The sequence below is a fragment of the Phalangium opilio genome, unplaced genomic scaffold (assembly GCF_054372755.1).
Source record: "Phalangium opilio isolate 3A_F unplaced genomic scaffold, DU_Popi_V2 ptg000209l_1, whole genome shotgun sequence".
Classification (NCBI taxonomy): domain Eukaryota; kingdom Metazoa; phylum Arthropoda; class Arachnida; order Opiliones; family Phalangiidae; genus Phalangium; species Phalangium opilio.
Window position 1 is genome coordinate 16,285,875 of NW_028324217.1, and position 12,729 is coordinate 16,298,603.

The 12,729-nt window shown below is 35.8% G+C and overlaps 2 long non-coding RNA genes across 5 annotated transcripts in view; one reads left to right on the forward strand and one right to left on the reverse strand.

Moving 5' to 3' along the window:
• The first annotated feature begins 281 nt into the window (after positions 1-281).
• On the forward strand, positions 282-1,046 carry LOC149620866 (uncharacterized). The gene is made up of 4 exons (XR_016375279.1): positions 282-487; positions 548-619; positions 747-861; positions 925-1,046. It is a non-coding gene; the product is annotated as an uncharacterized LOC149620866 (long non-coding RNA).
• Positions 1,047-4,420: 3,374 nt separating this feature from the next.
• LOC149620867 (uncharacterized) overlaps positions 4,421-12,729 on the reverse strand; it is a 200,429-nt gene continuing 192,120 nt past the window's right edge. Inside the window, exons 1-5 of one of the 4 annotated variants that reach the window (XR_016375166.1) lie at positions 5,136-5,276; positions 5,009-5,047; positions 4,792-4,931; positions 4,660-4,731; positions 4,421-4,532 (exon numbers count right to left, since the gene is read on the reverse strand). This is a non-coding gene — a long non-coding RNA (uncharacterized LOC149620867). Of the gene's footprint in view, positions 4,533-4,659; positions 4,732-4,791; positions 4,932-5,008; positions 5,277-12,729 lie in introns of those variants that run through there. The other 3 variants (XR_016375165.1, XR_016375164.1, XR_016375167.1) reach the window with 3 other exon arrangements.

A 12,729-nucleotide genomic window follows, 5' to 3' on the forward strand; every position in this document is an offset into this window, starting at 1 on the left:
CGCTGATTGGTCGGTCAGGATCGAACTTAGGGCTTTTCATTGGCGGTGGCGGTTTTGGGGCAAATCTCACTTAAGACTTGTGATAGGTTGAAATTTTCGAGCAGACGACATTGACACGTGTCAAAATATACACCAAATTCAAAGTAGTAATTTTAGAACTCGGCAAACCGTTCAGAATCATGAACCGGTTAATTGACCGGTTTTTTGCTTTCTTTTTTCACCGGAACTTAGCAGAATACACTTCGTCGTTGCTAATGGCGGTAATGGCAGGTAATGGATTATATTGTTCTTGGTGTTGTTGACTTTAGAAAGAAAGACAACTAAATTATTGTTTTAAATACGGTTAGTTTACAAAATATAAGGGTTTGCGTTGTTATAATTTAAAAAATATGCCTTTGTTTTGTGGGAAAATAAAGTCGAACTCTGCCCGAAGTCGAAAAGGATTTACACCGAGGCTTATGACGAAGAAAGTCCTCTGTAGACTGTAGTAAGTAGTAAAGAAAGATTTTATTGTTTCTGTTATTGACTTATTGTTTGGTTCTGTAAGATAAGTTTCAAGCAACAGAGGCACGCTAGTAAATGATTGGAACATGAAATGAGGCACCATCCCATAGCGAAGGTATTTCGTCATTCATTGGCCATGACCAAGATAATTGTGTTTTGATACAAATATGATTGCCTAATCCTTATGGGTCATGAAAGCCTGATTCGTTATACTTATAATATATATTCCATGACTGTCACAGCCATCTTCCCTGGCACTTGGCACCATGAACTGTACCTATTTTATAATCAAAGCACCAACAGCGAAAGAAATACTTCTACCTTTTATTAAGCAACTATTGCATTAATGTTCAACTGGTAAATAATGTTGCACACATGTCTAACTAATAGAAATATTCATATGCTTTTCTTTTATTATAGATTTGTGGTAATGACATTTCTATCATTGACACTGGCAATGGCATAGGAGAATTATCTAGGGTGGGCACTTCCTCTAAGGATATCTGCCAACATTGAAGTGTTGTAATCAACTTGCATATTAAGATATTAACACTTTTATTAGTTGAGCATGCTTTACTCTAAGGTATCCCTATAAAGAAAAGGCTGGCATAGTTGTTGCAAGTATAAACTACCAACGAGTATGCGATTTGCGCCTATACAAATATGAGGTGAGCTCTTTAAAGGTTTGGATAAGATAAACAAATCAAACTTAACTAATTATTATTATGGTAATAAAGAATCAATTATAGGAAAATAAGTAATGGAGAGGAACCAATGTCGAGACTGAATGATGAGCTGCTACTAAAAACAGTATAGCAACATTATTTAAATAAAACTTGAGTTTATTTTGACTTTATCACATAGGATTCTCGATGTAAATTTGTTTCTTATTTTCAATGTCTATAAGACCATTTTATTAGGGGGGGGTTCCCATTCAACCGAATCTCAATGGACAGAATCGCATTCGACTGAAAATGTTTGGCTAGAATTTCAAAATCTAGCCCAATGGCTATATTCCCGATGGACCGAAATCCCAATCGTCCGAACATGCCCTAAAAAACACATCAATATAACTTGAAACACGATAGCCGTCAGCGATTCGGTGGTGTAGTTTTAAAATATATAAATTAAATGTTTCGTGATACTAATTAAAACGCTCACTTTCATTCCTTTCAAGGCAAGAGATATTTAGAATTAATAAACAAATTGTGCTTAAAATGAAGTATAATCTTAATGGTAGTTCCATCAATTTTTAAGTTTTAAATTAAAATTTTAATATTTTGGTTTCGGGTAGGTTAGGTTAGGTTCGGTTCGGTTAGGTTATTTTCCTATTAATTTGCTACCACCTTTTCCAAAATATTCTCCTAATAGTTAGCTGCCACCTTTTCCAAAACAATGGTTCCAATAATTCGTTGCCACCTTTTCCAAAATATTCTCCTATTAATTAGTTGCCACCTTTTCCTAAATATTTTCCTACTAATTAACTGCCACCTTTTCCAAAATATTCTCCTACTAATTAGCTGCCACCTTTTCCAAAATATTCTCCTATTAATTAGCTGCCACCTTTTCCAAAATATTCTCCTAATAGTTAGCTGCCACCTTTTTCAAAATATTCTCCTAATAATTAGCTGCCACCTTTTCCAAAATATTCTCCTATTAATTAGCTGCCACTTTTTCCAAAATATTCTCCTAATAGTTAGCTGGCACCTTTTCCAAAACATTCTCCTACTAATTAGCTACCACCTTTTCCAAAATATTCTCCTAATAGTTAGCTGCCACCTTTTCCAAAACATTCTCCTACTAATTAGCTACCACCTTTTCCAAAATATTCTCCTACTAATTAGCTACCACCTTTTCCAAAACAATGGTTCGAATAATTCGTTGCCACCTTTTCCAAAATATTCTCCTATTAATTAGTTGCCACCTTTTTCTAAATATTTTCCTTTTAATTAGTTGCCACCTTTTCCAAAATATTCTGCTTTTAATTAGCTGCAACCTTTTCCAAAATATTCTGCTATTAATTAGCTGCCACCTTTTCCAAAATATTCTCCTATTAATTAGCTGCCACCTTTTCCAAAATATTCTCCTCCTAATTAGCTGCCACCTTTTCCAAAATATTCTCCTACTAATAAGCTGCCACCTTTTCCAAAATATTCTCCTACTAATTAGCTGCCACCTTTTCCAAAATACTCTCGTACTAATTAGCTGCCACCTTTTCCAAAATATTCTCCTACTAATTAGCTGCCACCTTTTTCAAAATATTCTCCTATTAATTAGCTGATAACGTGATAAATATGACTTAAAGTAATAAAAAAAACTACAATTCCCTTTAAAAAGTAAATTTTCGGGGATCTGAAAGTATTTGGTTCTTCTAAACTAAAATAGGTGCTTAATATTTTACAGAATGTTCGCGTATGGTGCTCAATTTCTTTGACCATTATTTTATTATAAGTCAAAGAAATTGTTTGCTTGCAAAGATGCAATCTTTGCGCTCCCGGGAAATAAATTCATTTTAGTTCCATCGGGTGTATATGCGCATGCATTCTTGTCCCAATGGAACGGATCCGAAACCCGGAGAAGTGTGGGTTTTCGCTCCATTGAGACTGTTCCATTGGATCGAATCCGCCAAAAGTGCGGGTTTTTCGGTTGATTGGGACTGGTTTCGGCCGAATGCGATTCGGTCCAATGGGGCAGAGCCTTTTATTAGACGGCCACTAAATGCACATCTATGGTATTATTATCTGATGTAGGCAAATGTATGAGTCTGTTTTAATGGTATTTGGATGAAGGAGGACTGGCATTCATGTGCATATGTTCTTGAGCATTGTTGTTTATGAATTATCATTATAAGATTGTATTAATATAGGACCAATGGAAATCATGTATCGAACCTAAAATCCTATATATGGAAAAAAGGCTTTTATTGATCATCTTTGTTGCAGTTTTAAAAGAAGATTCCCCATATTTGTATTTTCAATTGCACATTTCAACAAGTCACGAAGCATTACTGAAACAAAATATTTAAAATGACCTTCATTTTGCATATTCTATTCTAAAAACGTACGTGTTTCAATTTAAACTTTAGTTATTGATTTATTCGCTACTAACCCTTTATTGTTAAATCACAATTAAAAAATGTGCCACTATAGGAACTAGTAAGCCTATTGGTGATTCTACGGTTATATTTTTATCTCAGTGATCCGTCTTTAATGTTTCGAGCACCCCTATGTATTGAAGGGAAGATGCCACGCAAAAATGAATTAAGACAATAAAACTGTAACATTTTAATGGGTAGGAAATAGGGGGTCAACATATTCTTGTGTTTCATTATTATTTCTCCAACAGTTCCATAAAAGTTGGACATTTACCAAATACATATTTACATACATTGCTGGAGAATATCCGAATTCGAGTATAAGATAGCTAACAATTTACGGCATACTGACAAATGTCAAGTTCAAAACTGGGAATAAAGGTACATTTTCGGAGTTCATGGACGTAACTTTTTCGGCCTCCAGTTTTACCGCTCTCCATTGTCGAAGCAGTCTTCTTTCATATATCGCCTTTCAAGATGCTCAACATCTTCTTGATCTCTTCCAACCAACAATCTACCTCGTTGACATCATTTAACCTATCTGTGATCCCTGATGTTTTATCCAGTTATCTTTCCTCTGCTGTGTGGTGTTTTGACGGTGAATGAAGTTATTAAAGTACATTGTCCCTGTATTGCCATCTTTAATTTGCTAAAATAAACCTGTTAGTAACAGAAGAAAATGAAGAGAAATTCCTACTATAGAGGTCAAAAATAGTTCCCATTCAAGTTCATGTCAAACACGTTATTACCACAAATGTATAATAAAAGAAAAGCATATGAATATTTCTATTTGTTAGACATGTGTGCAACATTATTAACCTGTTGAACATTAATGCAATAGTTGCGTAATAAAAGGTAGAAGTATTTCTTTCGCTGTTGGTGCTTTGATTATAAAATAGGTACAGTTCATGGTGCCAAGTGCCAGGGAAGATGGCTGTGACAGTCATGGAATATATATTATAAGCACATCGAATCAGGCTTTCATGACCCATAAGGATTAGGCAATCATATTTGTATCAAAAAACAATTATCTTGGTCATGGCCAATGAATGACGAAATACCTTCGCTATGGGATGGTGCCTCATTTCATGTTCCAATCATTTACTAGCGTGCCTCTGTTGCTTGAAACTTATCTTACAGAACCAAACAATAAGTCAATAACAGAAACAATAAAATCTTTCTTTACTACTTACTACAGTCTACAGAGGACTTTCTTCGTCATAAGCCTCGGTGTAAATCCTTTTCGACTTCGGGCAGAGTTCGACTTTATTTTCCCACAAAACAAAGGCATATTTTTTAAATTATAACAACGCAAACCCTTATATTTTGTAAACTAACCGTATTTAAAACAATAATTTAGTTGTCTTTCTTTCTAAAGTCAACAACACCAAGAACAATATAATCCATTACCTGCCATTACCGCCATTAGCAACGACGAAGTGTAGTCTGCTAAGTTCCGGTGAAAAAAGAAAGCAAAAAACCGGTCAATTAACCGGTTCATGATTCTGAACGGTTTGCCGAGTTCTAAAATTACTACTTTGAATTTGGTGTATATTTTGACACGTGTCAATGTCGTCTGCTCGAAAATTTCAACCTATCACAAGTCTTAAGTGAGATTTGCCCCAAAACCGCCACCGCCAATGAAAAGCCCTAAGTTCGATCCTGACCGACCAATCAGCGAGCTTAAGTCCGGGGGAGGAGCATACTTTTTCTGCAGAATACGGCCCATGGAAGCAATAATGATTAATGAACGTCAGTGACGGCACCAATTGCAAATTCCAAAAAAACTAAAGCTGCATAATTTTAAATTTTCTTCATCATTTACACTGATTGCTGTTATTACAATTTTCAACCTATTGATTTCACTTGCAATTAATTAAAATGAATGACTAAATTAAAAATAAAAGAAATTCTATTTGTGTGTAAATTGCTTTAGTTCAAAATTCAAGGCGTTGCTGATAAAAATTCTTAATGGACACAATGAAAAGCTTTGTTGCTGTAAGAGTTGAACTAAAAATCATTACGTCTTAAACTTTTGAAGTGCTTAAATACTAATTAAGGTATCTTTTCTGGATTTGAACGGGTTTAGTTCTATGCAAATGACAAGGTACAAAAGAGATATTGGGGAATATGCTGAATGCAACAAAACGTTTTAAATCACAGTCCTACGATTAGTCTTAGAACTTAGGCCTCAAATTACACCTCAACTTAAATGTTCGACGTGTCTACCATCATGGTGGAGACACTCTTCCAGACGACTTTCCATGTCTTGCAATTCATATGCAAAACTAAACTCGTGACGCAGGAATTAAAAATAAATTTCTTCAGTGATGTTCTCACGAAGAAGAAGGGTCCGATAATTCGGTTCCCAGGAATGCCCACCCAAACATTTACCTTAAGTCGATGATAATGATGTCTTTACCAATGAGAATTTTGTTGGGTCCATTAATGTACGTTTTGCAGGTTTACCGTACCATACCTGTGGAATGTAGTCTCGTCAGAAAATAGTACCTTTCTCAAAAATAATGGATCGGCTTCAATTAGTTGACGCATGGTAAGTCAAAGGTAGGGGGATATGATAGGGCCGGTATATGATGTCCTTGTGAACTGGAAAGAACAGTGGAATGGCTAAGTGCAACTTCATGTCCCACCACTCTACTACTAGCATGGTGATTGACTTCAAAACGTGCTAGGATGTCCAATTCTCTATTCTCATTACAGGCTATACAGTCTCTTCTACGTTCACGTACTTGAACGACGAAACTACCGATATAACGAAGGTCCTTATCGTGCTTTGTTCACTGTATTCCGCGAGTATTGATTGATACAGGCATTTCTCAAGTTTATGTGGCACTCTCCAGAAGGAGCAGAACTTTATTATGTTTTCGAAAGAGACGCTGTATAGTCTTTGATCATTGTTGGGTGCTGTACACCCTTAGCACATTGGAATCCACAAGAATGATTGTAAAATGATTTTTGCCCTTGTGGAACCATACCGTAGTACTTTATAGTCAATACTCCGGTCTTCTCAGCAGTATTTTAAATAACTCCAACTATGCATGGATTAAAATTCATCGATTCAAAAATTGTGTTGACTGATCAAACATTTTTAGTAAATTTTGGTGATCGTCCAACGTGACTTACTGTTTTTAATAGCCTTTGTTTGCTCGAATAATTGAAAATCAAAGTTTCTGCAAATGATATCGGGTTGTATACGTGGAATTGTAAATCTAAACCCTTTGTTTATCCTTCATTAAATTGGAAACGCTACGTTGCGTGTAGGAAAAATGGAAATGAACATAATTATAATATATAATTAAAATATGTCGACCAGAAGGAGATAGTGAAAATGGTACCTTTCTGCTCTATCTAAGCAGTAGGTTAAATAATTAATACTCTTTATGGATTAAACTGTCTTACGGTAAAACAATTTACGCAGTTGAAGGAAAAAACAAACGTTAGTGTTTCGGTAGACCGTAATTGAAAAAAATGTTTGCTCGTAGAATGGCAAATTCACGAGTCTGCAAAGATATCGTAACTAATAAATGTCGCAAAATGTCTGGTCAAGAAATACAGTGCCGTCTAGAGATGGGGGCAGTTCAATCCATTTTCTCGGGGCCCCTACCTCTCGGGGGGCTTGGCTGGGCATCGAACTTTGTTAATTCTAGTGGATAATAGTTGTAAAAATGTAAATATAATGTTTTTGAAAAATGTCATCTTCAACTAGAGCTTAAACATTAAAAGGTATAAATTGAATGAAGAGTGGTAGTTTCATAACTTGAACTTCTCTTAAAATGATCTCAGTCCATAATTCTCATCTTTTCTCACAAAACATGAATCATTGAAAGTAAAATATAAACGGAGGTTTAAGTTGGTTTCTCATGGGAATCACCCAAGGCCACAGAAAACCTTTTTTTACAGTTGTTTCTTTGCTGTGGACGATCGGTTAGTAATAAATAGAACATAAGCTAATTAGTCATATACAAACAGCTTTCTGACTTCAAAGATAATGGTTATGGGTTTAGGCAAAGTAGTCTGATAATTTAACAACACAACAAGTAGTACACACAGCGTCTCGCAGTCGCTCATAAATGGTTTGCTTAATTGTAACTTCATATTTTGTGAGTTAAAATTAAATAAGCCTAAAGAGTATCATAATTTTAAGTTAAATGAACTTCTAAACTAGGTATTCGTACAAAAACAATAACATGTAAAAATATAACAAGCTGAGCCTGGGACCCATATATCGTAAAATGTTCTGACATGCCATTTTAAGCCAAGTTTTAAATAAAATTTTGTACAGTTCGTTTATAAAATGCATATCTTTACTTGGTTGTAATATTGATAATATTGTTAGTATTATTTCATCTTTGCTGGTCTATAGGCAAGTGACAATATGTTTTACAGAAAAGTGTATGAAATTCAAAAATATTTATATGAATTTTTGCCGAGGGGTCGGTCATTCATGAAATCCCGTACGCTACCCGTGAAATCCAACTTAAGAAATCCGAAATTAATGCTGATTTCGATATCAAATAAAAATTCCGAAATCCGCAATGAAATCACAAAATCAGTAAAGAAATCCTAAAATCCGTAAAAAGAAATGACAAAATTAAGAAAGAAATCACGAAATCACAAAGTTCGACGAAATCACGGGGAAAATCTCAAAATACAACGAAATCAAGGGAAATACCCCAAAATCCGTCGAAATCACGGTAAAAATAGCAAATCCGACGGGATCACGGGAAAAATCTCAAAATTCGATGAAATCAGACGAAATCAAACAAAATCCGAAGAAATCAAATTGGATTTCGAAATCCCGTACACTTTTTCCAAAACGTCCGACTTCGACCCCTCGATTTTTGCAGTCCATCGGATCTCAGAACTTATGCTGTAGCAGTTCCAAAACGAAGCCTTGCATATTTTTGCACGTTAGTTTTTTTGTTAGGATCTCACTTCTTTTTATAGTTAGTAGAGCTTTTAAATATTCCCTTCATAAATTACATACTAAATATACCCCAAATTTTAGGTTTCTGAGTTCTAACGCTTCCAGAAGTACCTTAGAATTTTCATGATTGAAATAATGAAAATTTGACATAATGTATTTAGTCAACTATATATTAGGTACAAACTTGTAATTTGCCGATAGACGTAGCCCAGTAAGTACAATTAGTTAATGAAATTTTAGACTATAAGATTTATTTATTTGAAATATATCACGGCCAAGTCGAGCACTGACATCCTTTTTTCGAAGCAACTCGTGGCACTTTTAATCTGGGAGCACGGCAGTGCTCCCAGCCAAGTCGAGCACTGACATCCTTTTTTCGAACAACTCGTGGCACTTTTAAGCCCACTGTAACTTCGTGATGGGTACAGGTAAAAGTCTGAAATTTTGCTCGCCGCGAGGACTGTCAGTCCTGCTGGCTATAGTTTCCAAATTTCAAGTTTCTACCCTATATACTTTTCGAAATATCGCAGGTGAAATTTACCTTATTTGTCACTCACTCACTCACTCACTCACCGATCATCAAAATTCTAAGGTACTTCTAGAGGAGATAGAAACTTAAAATTCATGATTTAGTTTTCATTTATTTTATAAAGCACAGAAAAATTAAAACATCCCGAAATTTTTATAAAATTGTTCTTTAGTTCTTTATTTTAAAACCAGATGGCGCTGCCGTCTTTTCAACAGAAATAGTTTGTGTTCTTGATGAAAGAACGTAAAGCTCCAAAGTTAACCGAAAGTTAAATATATATTAAAGCTAATAGGAGTAGTAGTTTAAAAGAAATGTGTCGTAACTGATGCTACATTCTTATATTAGGATATCGCGTACAATCGTTATTGCATATTCTCTGCGGGTCGAAAGGGGTAATACAGCGTAAATATTGACAAACATTAGCGATTATATTGGCAAACGAAGTACCACGAGAGGGTCTTGCTTTAATATAACTACCGAAGTATAACGAGAGGGTCTACAAAAAGAAGTGAGATCCTATGAAAAACATTAACATGTACAAAAATGGGCCAACCCTCGCTTCGTGCCCTCTCCGCCGTAAAACGTTCTGAGATCCCATGTAGAGCCAAGTCTGCCTTTTGTCTCATTCAATCGCCAATTGAACAATTATGTTATAAATTAAGTCCTTTTCCTAATTAATAACCAATATTCTTTGACTCTATCATTATTATACATCTTTGTTCGTATCAAAAATATCGCCGACTTGGCAAGCGTGTACATAAGGTTATGCATAAATCGCCTTATAAACTTGTAAATAGGGTTATGCATAACTCACCATATAATTTGTACCTAGGGTTGTGCATGACTCATCTTATAAACTTGTACATATCCCCTCGACCATAAACGATTTAGTGAATATCCCTTCGATTATTTTCATATCGGGAAAGATTTAGTGAATATCCCCTCGACTTCCTTTTAATATTACTTACCTGCGATTGCCAAGTCACGATATTTTTGATACGAACAAAGATGTATAATAATGATAGAGTCAAAGAATATTGGTTAGTAATTAGGAAAAGGACTTAATTTATAACATAATTGTTCAATTGGCGATTGAATGAGAACAAAAGGCAGACTTGGCTCTACATGGGATCTCAGAACGTTTTACGGCGGAGAGGGCACGAAGCGAGGCTTGGCCCATTTTTGTACATGTTAATGTTTTTCATTGGATTTAGCATTTCCAGCAGTCATTTTCGAAGATGACGCCCAAACTATCAGTAGCACGTCTTCAATATTCAAGTATGATGTTTAGACGGTCTTCAACATAATTATTTCCAATTTTCATAATTTTTGAACCATATACTGTATCTAAATTACATTGATGGCGGCCATTTTCCAACATGGCAGCCAAACTATCTGATTAATGGCTTCAATATTTTACTAGGAGGTTCACACAGCTCTGATTATAATACCTATCAAATTTCATAATTTTCCAACAACATGGTGAAATATACTGTACCTAGCATTCACGGCGGTCATTTTCCAATATGGCGACCAAACTATTGAACACAGAGCTGTAAAATTTTTCCATGATGTTCATGTGGTTCCAATCATTATGTATAGCAATTTTCTTAATTTATGAAGAAGAACGTGGAATACATTGTAGCTGGCATTCCCGGCGACCATTTTCCAAGATGGCGGCGAAAGCTCGCGCTCTACAGCAGGGGACTTTTAGGATATTTTTTATTGGGTCCAAAACAAAACATGTCAAACCCTAAAAGTCCTGGGCTAAATGTTTTATATCTTGAATCCCAATAGTATTAAGGTAGGCCATGTTTGGCTATTTAAACCCAAATGCTGATAAGGACGTAGGTTATGCTTTTGTAAACAGCGTTTTCTTCCACGAAATCAAAGCCCGCCATCTATAGCTCAGTTTTACAAGTATAGTTTGCCCATTAACCCGGATCTGGAGTTACGTTAGCCTACGGAAGTTCCGGTTGATGGTAATGGCTGTAGGACCGCCGTCAGTGTCGTGATTAGTGTGAAGCTTGTTATCGCGTTATAATTTTGATTTAGAATGGCTTATGTTTCTTTGCTAATCAGGAAAAACACCTAGGATCAATGTAACTAATTACGATCGTCGCATGTCCAAATGAAAGACACATCTGAACCCGATTTATGCGATATTAAAAGCGACTAAAACGTTTTGTAAAACTAAAAAAATATTGACCAGCATCTTTCGCAAATGGAAAACGTTAAGCACTGGAAAAAATTTTGAGACTTAAAAAAGGAAAACAAATTTCTATGTCGACGCACATAACCTTTAATTAGTAATAAATCGGTCCAACTATCCCCGCTAAAAACTTTGAAATCGGTGGAAACTCAGTGCTGCATTAGGGAAGCAGTAAAAATATTCTAGCATGATAAAGGCTATTTTGATCGTTTGAATTCATATTAATCTCATTTTCAACACAAGTGTTAAAAAATTGCGCGAAATACCTTTAGACCGCCAATTATTTTTTAAAATCTGAAAAAAGTGGACTACTATTATATTCACAACCCAACATTAAGTATGGAACAACTTGTTTCCTTCCGCGCTCTTCTCTCTCAAACAAAATCCCCGGTCATTTTCCCCCCATCCGAGGAAAGAGTACAAAATACCCCCACGCTCTAGACAAAATCCCCCCACGCTCTAGACAAAATTCCCTCCACGCTCTAGACAAAATCCCCCACGCTCTTGACATAATCCCCCGCGCTCTTGACATAATCCCCCGCGCTCATGACATAATCCCCCCACGCTCTTGACATAATCCCCCCACGCTCTATACAAAATTCCCCCCACGCTCTAGACAAAATCCCCCCACGCTCTTGACATAATCCCCCCACGCTCTTGACATAATCCCCCCACGCTCTATACAAAATTCCCTGCTCTAGACAAAATCCTCCGGTCATAATCCCCGACAGTGTATAATAAAGAGGTCGTAAAAAATACAATATCAAATTTATCTAAAACACTAGATGTCACAGCGATCCGGTGCATAGTGGTTAAGGCGTTGAACAGCGGAGTGTAGGATGGTGGGTTCGGTTACCCGAAGGTAAGTAAATATTATTAAAATTATATTTTACTTATTTCTAATTAATTCGTTGACTTTCATTCAGTTCTAGGGCAAAAATAGGTTTACGTAAAAGTTATAAGCGTAAATATGGTGAAAATTTGCAAATACGAAACAATTTTTGCTTTGGAATTGTTAATTGGTGGTTGTCAATAACATTCAATATTTACGTTCAGTTTGTCAATATTTTAATTTTATTCGGGTTGGGTTGGGTTAGTTTAGGTTGGGATCGGTTAGGTTAGGTTAGGTTAGGTTAGGTTAGTTCGCTGGGCAGCGGGGAAGAAAACTTCTAGGTGTGCTATTGGTGCCGCCCTTTCGCTTTAACGAGAAAGAGACTAGAGTTCCGTTAGTCCTTTTGTTGCCAGAATCTACCATTTCGATCGAAACAAAGGGACAGCGAAATCTGTTTATGGTGCATTCAAGGTACAACTCGTCGAGTGTTGGAAATAATAATTATAAAACAAGCTGGTCCAGCAACCAAAACATTTTTGCACACCCAATCAATTTATAGGACATTGGTCCAGTCAGGCAGTGACCCCAGAAGTGTCTCAAAGTTATCTTA